A 12,194-nucleotide genomic window follows, 5' to 3' on the forward strand; every position below is an offset into this window, starting at 1 on the left:
AAACTTTTTCTATTTTGTCTTTACTTCTCTATGTTTAAATCAGGTTATCTGCTACTTATCTGCTTTGCTCAAGTAGACATTTAATAAAATGGGTGTTCTTCTAGTTTTGAATGTTTCATGGAACAAAAGGTGACAAAGGGATCTAGAGTCAGAGAATACAAACTGGAGTCTAGTTTTATCTTACACTAAATGTAAACAGGTTTAGTATTTGCATCACAGGAATTATAAATAAACTTCCTTATTGGACTATTATGAGATAACATCAGTTAAAAAGTCTGTACAAATATAGACTTCCACAATTAAAAAAAAATAATGTGATAATAATGTGGAAATTTTGGGGTTTGGAGCAAACGGTCAAGAAAGAATTCTTGAGATTTCTTTGGTGCAAAAAGGTAGTTTTATTAAAGCACAGGGATAGGACCTGTGGGCAGATAGAGCTGCCTTGGGGTTTTGTTTTGGTTTTGGTTTGTTTTTTAATGTTTATTCATTTTTGAGAGAGAGAGAGAGAGAGAGAGAGAGAGAGAGAGAAAGATCATGAGTGGGGGAAGGGCAGAGAGAGAGGGAGACACAGAATCTGAAGCAGGTTCCAGGCTCTGAGCTGTTAACACAGAGACCGACTCAGGGCTCAAATCCACAAACTGTGAGATCAGGACCTGAGCCAAAGCTGGATACTTAACCAACTGAGCCACCCAGGGGCCCAGCACTGGAGTTTTAACAGGTGACTAATTACACACTTTTAGGTTGGGAGGGGGTTAGGAATGGAGTCAGTCTCTAAGTAATCTTGGAAGCAAGGTTCCCAGGACCTTGAGGGGGGTAGGTCTTGTTACAAAAAGGTCATTTATTACTATCTAATAAAACCTTAGTCATGAGACCCTTCAGATGTGTATCAATGAGCTATATGCTTTGGGGATGATTGCCAACATAGACCTTGAGGGGTTGAGATAAAGTAAGTTTCCAAAGTAATTGTTATATGTTAAAAAAAGACTTACAGGATCCTGGAGGGTCAGGATAATGTTAAGCTAAGATTGCCTTTCGTCCCTTAGCAAAGTGTCATCATCAAAACAGCTGAGCTCACAGAAGAAGGTCACTCTGCCTGCCTCAAGGACTTGTCAATGGGCTGTAAGTAGCAAGGAAATTTAATCTTTTCCTTTGCCTTTGTTTCCCACATCAATAATTCCCTTAAAGAACAAAATAACATCATCTCTACAGATATATATTTCATTCAGTAAACAAAAAAAAATCAACCACCAAAGTTAAGTGAGATTGAAAAAAACCTTCCTTTGAGGTTCTCCAAGGGGATTATTGATTTCTGAGAACATATAAGGAAGGTATGTTTTGGACAAATAGCCCCTATCATTCAGAATGAAATATTGACGGTAAGCATTTAAAGCATAAAGATAAAAATGGACACAATGATCGAAAGGAATTAAGCATATTTGTGGCTTGGCATTTTATATTAATTTTTTATACATAAACAAAAATTTAAATTTTTGTTAACATTTATTCATTTTTGAGAGACAGAGAGAGACAGAGCATGAGTGGGGGAAGGGCCAAGAGAGAGGGAGACACAGAAACCAAAGCAGCCTCCAGCCTCCAAGCTATCAGCACAGAGCCCAACGTGGGGCTCAAACCCACAAACCATGAGATGATGACCTGAACCGGAGTTGGATGCTTAACCAACTGAGCCACCCAGGCACCCCTATAGTGGATTTTGTTTCCAATTTGCTGTTGGTATTTTGCTCTTTTTGAGTTGCCTTTGTTACATGCTATGTGCTGCTTGTATATTATTATCTTTGAGAAATTATCATATAAAGTAAGGATTTTTAAAATTAATTTATTTTTTTAGTCATCCCTACACCCAATGTGGGGCTTGAACTCATGACCTGGAGATCAAGAATTGCATGGTCTTCCAACTGAGCCAGGCAGGTTCCCCTAAAGTAAGGTTTTTTGATGAGAAAATAAGCTCTTGATTTTTAAAATAATTATAAGCCATTCTAAGGCCTAACGATATATGGAGACATTGAGCCTTACGTTTATCAGCTTTGAAGAGTTACCACCCACTTGTTGGTATGAGCACTGGGTGTTGTATGTAAGCAATGAACCATGGAATCTACCCCCAAAACCAAGAGTACAGGGTACACACTGTATGTTAGCCAATTTGAAAATAAATTATATTTTTAAAAAAATGAAGAGTTAGCACCCAACATGAGCAAATCCCAAGAGAAAATCTTCTTTAGACTCACTTAACCATTTACCGGTTTTATTTTCTTTTGTTTTTTTGTTTTATTCAGTGCTATGCTTTTGACTCTACTTGGAGATTCTTCAGGTAAGTCCAACCCACAATGGTCTTCTTAGATTTTGAATTTCTTTGTTAGAACCACTGTTATTTAACTGTTTCATTCATTGACTATTTTACCCTTGACTCTAATAGAATCTCCTATGAATGTCACGTATACTCTTTTGGTGTTTCCCACAATTTTCATCCCACTGCTTCATGTGTATGGTCAATAATGCATTTAACTGCAAGCATTTAACTGAGTTTTCCTGCCCATTAGTCCAAGCCTTAACATCACTACTAATTGAGCATGGTAAGACTACTACTTCATCAGTTTGGCCCACCACCCAGGGACAGCGCTGGAATACCAATTCTGTAAGGCAGCCAGAAGACTGGTCCATAGTAGTCAGGATCACCAGTGCTGGGAAGGACAGCACCCAGACTCAAAAATCTCAGTGATTTAATATAACCAAGATACATATTTCTCCTTTCCTTGCTGGTCTCATATATATGTGATCACTTCTACTATCTTGTTGTTATACCACCACAACAAGACAGGGAACAGGCTGGGAATCTTAAGGGGCCAGGCCTGGAAGTGACCATGGTCCTTTGCCCTCATCCTATGTGCAGAGCTAGTCACATGGCCCAGACCTGTCAGGGAGGCTGGGGAATGTGGAAAGCATACAGATATTTTGTTAAGCACTATTGTCTCTGGTCATCTAGTCTAAACCTCTTGTTTTTTTTTTCAACTAAAATTGAAAAAAACTTGACCATCTCTGTCATTGTCACTCCTTAAGTCTGAGCAGCATTAGGAAAGTTTACTTTCCATCTCAGTGGGTTCCTTGAACAAACGGTTTGGGAAGTAACAGAGACACAGTAATGCAGGGGTGCAATCACGAGTTCACAACAGTGTTAGGCTGCAACTGGGACTCTGAATTTTAGGGCTTTTTTGAGTTTTGTGGAGATTTCACTAGGCGAGCAAAGGTTGGGGTAGCAGTCTCTATTTGGAGCTACTTGTCAGCTTCTCAGCTACTTCTGATAATGACCACTGTAGGTTCAGGTGACCAATGAATGCGTGCCGCAGGCTTAATAACCTCTCACTCTCATAGTCAAGGGGGCCACTTTGATGCAGCCCTGGGAAAGTAATTCAAAATTGATTATGATTCACTTAATATGGCGGGGGTAGGACGCTTTTCTTCAGTGATCCAGATTGACAAATAAAACAGGACAGGTTCAAACATCCAACAAAAAATGGGTTGTTGTTGTGTTTTCAGGCCTCTGCATTCCTCAGAAGGAAAAATAGACACTAACGCACTGCTGTGAAACAGGTATCCTAGGAATAGTCTAGCATGCTTGCAGTTTTGCTTCACTGGAAAATTTAAATAATTTAAAGTTAACTGATTTGATTTTTCAGTCTGATTTAGACCCACTCTGTTACACAGTCCCAGACAGGGACAGGCAGCTGGCACTTGTTTGTGCGATCACTCTCCAGACAGTAATAACTGTCACAGTATTACCTTGCACTCACAGCAGTTATCTCCAAGGAGCTCCAGCACCAAAATTCTGTTTGACGCGTAGAAATACGGCCCTTTCGTGTGCTCAGTGTAGTGAGAAGCAATTGCAACCTGTGATGACGGGCAACCATTTTACGACATTGTACTATGGCTGCAATGGCGATCATAGGCTACCACTCATCAAAAGATTTTTCTGGCTTGGAGGGATCTATTAAATACCAGCAGATGGAGTTGTGAGCGTCCTTGGAGAACTGACTAATTCCACAACCTGTGGAAATGCTCTCCTCCCGTTTATGGCTTGGTCTTTTTTGGAGACAGAAAACAAGTGTGATAGGGAAACTGAAAGACGGGAAAGGAGCTGCCAGAGCCTAGAAGATGTTCTCCTGTCTTCACTGTTCCAAGAGCTCAAGCTTAGTCAAAACCCCAGTGCTCTTGCCAGGGAAACCCTCTACTTTGATCACACTGGAAATCAGAACTCTGCCCAGATTACCTACTCAGCAAGGAATAGGCCCTACCAACCTGCACAGGTCATTTTTTGCTTTTGGACTCTACTGGTCTTCTCAGGTTGCCATAAGAAATACCACAGACGGGGCGCCTGGGTGGCTCAGTCGGTTGAGCGGCCGATTTCGGCTCAGGTCACGATCTCGCGGTCCGTGAGTTCGAGCCCCGCGTCGGGCTCTGGGCTGACAGCTCAGAGCCTGGAGCCTGCTTCAGATTCTGTGTCTCCCTCTCTCTCTGCCCCTCCCCCATTTATGTTCTGTCTCTGTCTCAAAAATAAATAAAACGTTAAAAAAAAATTAAAAAAAAAAAAAAAGAAATACCACAGACAAGTCAGCTTAGAGAGCATAGATTTTTCGTACAGTTCTAGAGGCTGGAAGTCTGAAATCATGGTGCCGGTATGATCAGGATTTGGATGAGGACCCTCTTCCTGCCTTGCCGATGGCTTCCTTCAGACCATGTCTTCACACTAGAGACAAAGAGCAAACTCTCTGGTATTTATTCTTATAAGGGCTCTAAATCCTAATTCTTATAAATGCTCTACCTTCACGACCTCATCTGCACCTAATTACTCCACAAAGTCCCATCTCCAAAGAGCATCACAGTGGGGGCCAGGGCTTCAACATGTACATTTTGGGTAGGACGTTAGTTTAGCCCATAGCACTAAAGTAGGAACAGGAGGATTCTAGTAGTATCTTGATGGATCTCCCTGTTCCTCACTAGATTTTACAAGCTCAACAGGTTTTTGAAAAATGGTAATCATATAATATCGCTCCCTATACAAAATCCTCTAATGACCTCCCACCATACTTAGAGAAACTATTCCATGGACTCTAAGGTTCCGTATGATTCACACCCTTCTTTCTTCTAGTTCCTTCTTTGTTGACTTCACACCTGCCATACCAGGTCTATCACTGTTCCCCAAGCATACGATGCTCACTTCTCCTTCAGGAACTTTGCAGTTGCTATCTCCCTGGTCGGGAGCACTTTTCCAGATCTTTGAATGGCTTGTTCTCGGTCTTTATTTTCACCTTAACTATCACCTTCTTGAGACACTCCTCTTTCTCCTGTTCTCTCTACCTGTATGTTCTGGTTCATGTAAGTACCATATCTTCAAAGGGCTTCATATATGAAACTTCACCTATTTTCTCTTTATAGTCTCAGTAACTAGAGCACTGCTCAGCATAGAATAGGTACTAAATTAGCATTCATCACAACAAGTAAATTGACACACATGTCAGGGACTGCCTTGTATATACTGTCATCCTAATCCTCTCTTTTGATCTCCAGCCCTGTATACCTGCTTCCTTGATGTCCCACATTCACCATTTTATAGACACCTCAAATTAAAAGTTTTCAAAATTGATCACTCTATCCCTTAAAACCTACATCTTCTCCTATGTCCCTCTTCACATAGTGATCCAAGGAAAGTCTGGGCATCATCTTTAATTTTTTCCTCTTCCTCTCCTCCTTGCATGCAGTCAGTAATCAATCCAATTATTCTATTTCTGAAACACATCACGCCTCTTTTCCTCCTCGCCCCATCTCTACCACGGTAACTTGTCCAAAATGCCATCATCTCTTGCTGGGACCACAGCATCCTGCAACAAGTCTTCCCACTTTCATTCTTGGCACTGTCTCCCCCTGTCTATTTCCCACACAGCAGCCAGGGGTGTCTGGGTGGCTCAGTCGGTTAAGCGTCTAATTGTGGCTCAGGTCATGATCTTGCAGTTTGTGAGTTCGAGCCCCACGTCGGGCTCTGTGCTGACAGCTTGGAGCCTGGAGCCTGCCTCAGATCCTGTGTCTCCCGCTCTCTCTCTGTCCCTACCCCTCTCACACTCTGTCTCTCAAAGATGAATAAATGTTAAAAAAAATAAATTAAAAATAAAATAAACAGCAGCCAGAGTGATGCAGAGCATTTATTTTAATAGCAACAGGTAATATGCTACTAACGGCTACTCTTTGGGCACCTGAAGACAAACCAAACCAAACCAAACATGAGTTTGGCCCCCTCAAAGACTAAAAATGCAAATCTGTACATGTAACTACTCTATATTAAAAGTTTAAAGGGGCCCATGGGTGGCCCAGTCAGTTAAGCATCCACCTCTTGATTTCAGCTCAGGTCATGACCTCCTGGTTGGTGAGATCAAGCCCCGATCAGACTCTGTGCTGAGACTATAGAGCCTGCTTGGGATTCTCTCTCTCTCTCTCTCTCTCTCTCTCTCTCTGTCCCTCCCCTGCTCGCATGCATGTGTGTGCTCTCTCTCAAAATAAATAAATAAACATTAAAAAAAAAAAAAGGCTTAATAAGCACTCTCACCACCCTTAGAATAAAAGCCAGTGTCTTCACCAGGCCATGAGTACCTGTGTGATCTGGCCTGTCAATTTCTCTCCTCATAGCTTGTACAGCCCTCCCCCTGCCTCTCTTAGCTCTGGCTGCAATGGCCTCGCAGCCCTTTGAAACTGCCTGCCACCTGCTTTTCCCCTTCGGAGTATTCATGCAGGATCTTCCCTGCCTGGGAAGGGATTTCCTCCACTCTCATCCTAAATAAGTAATCTCTGCTTCTCCTAGGACTCAACTGAAATGTCACTCTTCAATGATGACTCCCGTAAAGCACCTGTTCAAATCTGGGCCCCTCTTGTTAAACTCTCTTCACAGCATTTCCATCTGGTTTTAACATAGTTGGTAATTACAGATTTATCTGGAACTGCTCAATAGCTGCTTCTGCCATTATATTAAAAGCTCCAGGAGCTCAGAAGTCATGATCTGCTGCTTGTTTGTTTGTTTTTTTAATGTTTATTTATTTTTGAGAGAGAGACAAAGTACGAGACTGGAAGGGACAGAGAGAGAGGGGACAGAAGATCTTAAGTGGGCTCCGTGCTGAGAGCAGAAAGCCCCACACAGGGCTCAAACTCATGAATCGTGAGACCATGACCTGAGGCCAAATCAGACTCCTAACCAACTGGGCCACCCAGATGCCCCTATGGTCTGTTTTTTTTACCTGCCTTTTCTTCAGAGGCTAAGTTTAATACCAGGTACACAGTGAGCATTCAATAAATATTTATTATTGTAACCCAAATAAGTGGAACACTCTTTTTCACCCCCACAAGTACCCAATGACCTTTTATCTCTTGGCCCTTGAGTGGCCAAAAATAAAATGCACCAGCAGGTTACTACAATGTAGGATATCCCAAGTAACTGGGGAAAGAAGTAGTATTTTAACCATGGTTTTCAGTGAACTTGTTTAGTCTTTTGCTCAAGAACAGAGGTTTTGGGGTCCCTGGGTGGCTCAGGTGGTTGACTGTCCAACTTCAGATCAGGTCATGATCTCACGGTTTGTGAGTTTGAGCCCAGCGTCAGGCTCTGTGCTGACAACTCAGAGCCTGGAGCCTGCTTCGGGTTCTGTCTTCCTCTCACTCTGCCCCTCCCCTGCTCACACTCTCTCAAATATAAATATTAAAAAAATTAAAAGCAAAAGAGAATTAAAAAGTTTTCTGTAAATAGTGGAAAGAATCATGTTTTCTGGTAAGGAACTTACATTTGGTATTTATTTGTCTTCTATTATTTGTAAAGCATACCTTTAAATCTATTTTTCATGATAAACTGACAATTTATTAATCAAAGTATTGGGATTTTATAATTAAAGTGAAATTCTGCTACACAAAAAAAGTGTGAAGACACATGTGTTCTATCCAGTGATTGAGTTATTCTTAACTAAAATTACTCTGCCATATTTAACATAGGACTTAGCGTAGATTTTTTTTCCCTAAAGTTTTACTTACATAATTTCTATACCCAATGTGGGGCTTGAACTCATCAGAGCAAAAGTCACATGCTCTTCTGACTGACCTAGCCAGGAGCCCCACTGACATAGATTTTTAAAGTCCAAAATACTATTTTTTTTAACAATAACAATTATTATTATTACTAACAACCACAAAAGGCCGCACCTCTAAATCCAGGTATTTTTAATGGAAATACAAAGGATGAAGTAGTCATCATAATAGGAAGCTATTTTGGGATCAGGCCCGAAGCCATTGGCTATAACTGATTAAATCAAGCAGAGGGCCAAAACCAAGATATCTCAATCAAGGCTGGCAATCTAGACAGGGCCCATGGGCTAATTTTCTGTATTTAAATGGCTGAAAAGTAACCAGTAGAAAATATTTTATGATATGTAAAAAAAACTGAATCAAATGCAAATTTCACACAACCCTGCCTATGAGCTTACACAGTGTCTAGATGTACTTTCACACTGTGATGGCAAAGTTAAGTAGCTGCAACAGAGACTTCTCAAGAGGTTTTGACTGTAACCTCAATAGTAAGTTTTACATGGACCACTGTATATTCGCAGACACATAGCTGTAAAGCTTCACCAGACAGTATTCACACTGCTACAATGTGCTCTACTGTGTTCTGTTCAATTCTATTTCACTTAAACCATATTTATAATGTTTCCGATTCTGACCCACTAATGATAGCTACTCATAGTTTTAAAAAAATTAATTTGGGTTTGTTTTCTCAATCCTGGTTATGTAATAAATCACTTAGGAAGCTCTTTAAAAAATGCTAGGCCAGTCAAATCAAAATCTCTGGGCACCTGGGTATCACTCTTCAAAAACAGCAAGCAAATTAACAGCCCCTCTGGCTGACCCTAAGAAGCCTGGGCTGAACACTAATCCCCTTGCTATTCAAAGCAGGGGTCTTCAGAGGAGCGGCATCAACACCTGGCAGTTTCCTAGAAACTCATAATCTCAGGACCCAACCCAGACCTACTAAATCAGATTCTACTTTTTAACAAGATCCCCAGATAATGACATGCCTGTTGAAGTGTGAGAAGCACGGATCTAAACCAAGAAACAGTTTTTGATTAAGCACTACAGCATTAGATTATGCTCTCCTCTTTGGGAAAGGAAAATTGCGTATTTGCCTCCGGTTATTATTGAATTTGGACCGGCAAGGGCAAAATGTGAAATGGCAGAAATAAAATGTGCCCAGAGGGAAAAGCTGTTTCATGTGTGGGAGTTTCTACCTGTAGAAGGCCATCCCACTCCAAAAAAGAGGGGGAGTGGAGCTGGAATCCAAGACTGTAACATGAGTGACCTTGATGTGCCAAGCCCAACCAGACCTCCAAGTGGGGTCCAAGCATATGGCAGCCTTGCCCTCCTCCCCTCCTGCTGCTGCAGCCAGACCCATTATACAGTTTCTCTAATCCAACCTTTGCACCTAGGCCAGAACCAGACTGGCTTCTAGGAATCAGAGGACAGGCTCTGCTACTGTCCACTTGATCAGAAACATCCGTGTTTTAGAAACCAAAGCTCTCTGGTGCATTTCATCCCAGTAAGAGCAAAGGAGGAGGTTCTGAGTTTGCTCTGGTTGCCGAATAGGAGGCTTCCCAGGGACACAGTTGAGTCACAGAGGAGCCACGGAGGGGTGAGGTCTCCAGCAACCTACACAAACTCCTTGGCAACTGGAACCTTGGGCGGAAAGTTTTCCCTCTGTAATTTCCTCAGGCCTCTTCCACAGTTTCAACTATTTGTGTTCTCACAGCATTTCCAAATGCTGGTTTTACCCTCCGCTGACCTGAGCAATTCTATCTGGTGTCGTTAACTTTTTAAGTGCTGGTAAGAGACCGCAACATTTAGTTTAGATTTTGCTTTGTTCCGTTTTTGGTGGGGGAGAGAGGATGTAAAGCAGAGGTACTAGATTTAGAACCATGTATTGATAGAAATTTCATCAAATATCACAAGGTCTAGGCATGAGTATCAGAAGACACCTTTTTCTTCACTTTGTCCTTCCCCCGACAAATACCAACAGTAAGAAAACAAACCAAAAACAGACCTAATGACCACATGTTCATTGACCACATGTTAACCTCTCTAGAGAAGCCTTCACAACTTGGATGTTATTGCTCTCAGTCCCCACCAGGGAGAGCGAACTCTTCCTAGGGCAGGGGTTCTCAAAGGGTGGTACCAGGAGAAGCCACTTCACTTGGGAACCTGACAGAAATGCACATTCTCGGGCCTTACCCCTACCAAAACTACTAAATCATAAGTGCTGGGGCTGGGGCCCAGTCCTCCAGGTGGTTCTGAGGCATGCTAAAATTTGAGGACCTCGGTTCTAGGGAATGACTAAATTCACACCAGCTACAAATTAAACTGGTCTCAAAGATAGGTTATCAGTTTCAGAAAACAGCTAGTTACTAACCTACCCTACCTTTTAAAAAAAAAAAAAAAAAAGTTGAGTTTATGAAACAGGATTCTGAGCATAGATAAAGACTAACTTTTTATGGCCACCATTGGACTTTTCCAGTAAGGGCTTAAAAAGTTGTATGGGTAGGTCATCTTTTGTTGATGATGTACTCGGATGGACATGAATCTGTCAAAAGGAAAAGAACACACTGCTCTCATTTTGCCACTGAATTATAACTTCCAGCCAATAAACTAGACAAATTAACGTCTACCTGGAACAAATTAAAATACCTCTAAACAAGGTGAAGTTGACCTATCAAGATTCACTTACCACAAACAAACCTCTGTTCCCAGTAGTGCTTTAAAAGGTAAATTAACACACATACAAAGACACATGTAGTGCCTAAGGTATGTTTGCCCAGTGAACCATAAACTATGGTTTAGCAGGGATTTCTGAACAAAGCAGACTCCACGTTGCTACCCAATCCTCTGGGACAGCTGTAGTTCCTAGAGGAGCCCAAGCCCAACATCTATGTAGGCTCCAAGTAGAAACATCTTGAGATCACACTAATGTATATTAAGGGTTGCCAAATAATAACAAAGGGATTAGAGGCAAATGATTTTTCATTTAGAAAAATTTTTTAAAAAGGTTAAATTTTGGGTAATATTTTTATAACAACCCACATGGTTTACTGGAAGCAGAAAAAGAAAATTCCAAGTAGAGAAAATTTGTTTCTGCTTAAAATTTACATAACATGCATTTATTCATGCATTAATCTGTTACTTATTCTTTCTTCTCTCCTCTTCACACTTTGAGGTCTCTTTGCTTAAGGGATGGATAGTCATCATTAGTGAGGAGTGCTCTGACTTATAATTATTGATTACCAAGAAAACACAAAAGTTGTGGTTATTTACAAACTGTGTGACCTAGGTAAGTTATTTCATTTTTTAAAAAAATATAATGTTTTATTTTATTTTAATGTTTATTTATTTTGAGAAAGAACACTTGTACACAAGTGGCAGAGGAGCAAAGAGAGATGGGGAGATGGAGAATCCCAAGCAGTCTCCATGCTGACACAGCACAGAACCTGATGCAGGGCTTGATGTTGTGAACCGTAAGATCATGACCTGAGCCAAGATCAAGAGTCAGATGCTGAATCGACTGAGCCACCCAGATGTCTGCCCCTTGAACAAGCTGTTTTAGCTCTCAAGAGCCTGTAATCATTTCTGCAACAAAATTATAATACTTCTTTTATACAGTTCTTGATAGTAGATATCCTATACATTCTACCAATAGAATTTTCTCTTAATAAGGGGGAACACAGTGGAGAAACACACCAGACATTTATTTGGGTACTTTATTTTGCTTTGCAAACTAAATATCAACATGCCAAACTTCTGTGTTTATTCCAGATATCCTTTCAATTCAGAATGTCCAAAGAGAAGTTATTCCCCCATCCAACAAAGCCTTTTTTTTTTTTTTTTAAATCAGGGCTTCCCAGCCACATTATTCCTATTAATCACACTAATCTTATCTTTTGCTTTCTTTATAACCTAACGAATCCAAAGAACATCACAGAGCTACTGTTTCTTTATTTGTACTTCTCCCTTACCCCATTCTCTTGTGTTTGGACCAATGAAATAGTCTTGTATCTTTTTCTGGGCTTTCAGTATCTTTTCCTAGTCAGTCTTAAGAGTGTAGTGAATGATCAGAC

General features: G+C 41.0%; 1 long non-coding RNA gene across 1 annotated transcript; it reads left to right on the forward strand.

Moving 5' to 3' along the window:
- Positions 1–542: 542 nt before the first annotated feature.
- On the forward strand, positions 543–2,363 carry LOC131511388 (uncharacterized). Its single transcript, XR_009261517.1, has 3 exons — positions 543–718; positions 1,044–1,119; positions 2,292–2,363. It is a non-coding gene; the product is annotated as an uncharacterized LOC131511388 (long non-coding RNA).
- The last annotated feature ends 9,831 nt before the right edge of the window (positions 2,364–12,194 follow it).

Source organism: Neofelis nebulosa, chromosome 1 (genome assembly GCF_028018385.1).
Source record: "Neofelis nebulosa isolate mNeoNeb1 chromosome 1, mNeoNeb1.pri, whole genome shotgun sequence".
NCBI classification, from domain to species: Eukaryota; Metazoa; Chordata; class Mammalia; order Carnivora; family Felidae; genus Neofelis; species Neofelis nebulosa.